At 40.6% G+C, this 951-nt stretch overlaps 1 non-coding gene across 1 annotated transcript; it reads right to left on the reverse strand.

The window, feature by feature from the left end:
* Window positions 1-474: 474 nt before the first annotated feature.
* LOC138822080 (small nucleolar RNA SNORA40) lies at window positions 475-603 on the reverse strand. The gene has a single exon (XR_011370310.1). It is a non-coding gene; the product is annotated as a small nucleolar RNA SNORA40 (small nucleolar RNA).
* Between the last annotated feature and the right edge of the window lie 348 nt (window positions 604-951).

Below are 951 nucleotides of genomic sequence, written 5' to 3' on the forward strand. Positions count from 1 at the left end.
TCTAGAAAAGTGGAAATGGCAGTTATCTTAGTTTCACCATTGAATTTTGTATATGTGAAATGGGAATAACTAAATTATAATATTGAATTATAATATTGAGATTTAATTATAATATTGTATCCCATAAAGAAGTATAAATGGGATGTCTATTAAATAATAAAAAATAAATTTCCCATCCTTGTCCCCATCTACAGTATCCCATGAGGTCAGGCGTGGGGAGGGAGAGGAGGGACTAGCTGGGCTAGAACTGGCATTGGTTTGCATTGCTTGACAGTTATATTAGAAATCAAAGCTTTGTAGTATACATCAATACCTTGTTTAGGGATGGTAGGCAAAATCAATCACCTGTGCTTCAGAAATGGATTTGTGAACAGCAGTGGAATCAGGTGTGCACTTCTTTTTTTAAATTTTACATCAACATCTCAGAGCAACTTGTGTGAGTTAAAGCCTCATATTGCCAACTGTTGTAGTAATCATATTCCTTCTTACACGTACCAAAATCTCATATCAGCAATGAGTTCTGGGTTGCAAAAGAGGATTTACTGTTTGCACCTGTCTTTAAGGCTTTGATACAAATTAAACAAAGACAGACACACATATGCTCTGAGGTGTGCACTTCTTAGTCAGTCCTTAGCAGCTACACTTGGCTTTGTCCAAGTCTGACCTTGAGCAAGTGGGCCTTGAGCAAGCAGGATTGTCCCCCAGTCCTGCTACTGACACTGCTCACAGACTGAATTTCCAGCCTCATTCTCTGTACTGCCGACCTGTTTTCAAGTGTAAGCTGATGAATGAACACTGCTCATCTGGGAAGCAGTTTCATGGCCCCTGGGCATTTCAGTGCAGTGAGACAAAACCTTTCAATCCAACCCAGGCATCAAGAAACAGTGGAAACCTCGACTTCATTGGTTGTCAGTCCTGCAAGGCTCAGGAATGCTTCCTGGGTGAGTGGAG

Source organism: Dipodomys merriami, unplaced genomic scaffold (assembly GCF_024711535.1).
Source record: "Dipodomys merriami isolate MVZ:Mamm:240054 unplaced genomic scaffold, mDipMer1.0.p SCAF_98, whole genome shotgun sequence".
In the NCBI taxonomy this organism is placed as follows: domain Eukaryota; kingdom Metazoa; phylum Chordata; class Mammalia; order Rodentia; family Heteromyidae; genus Dipodomys; species Dipodomys merriami.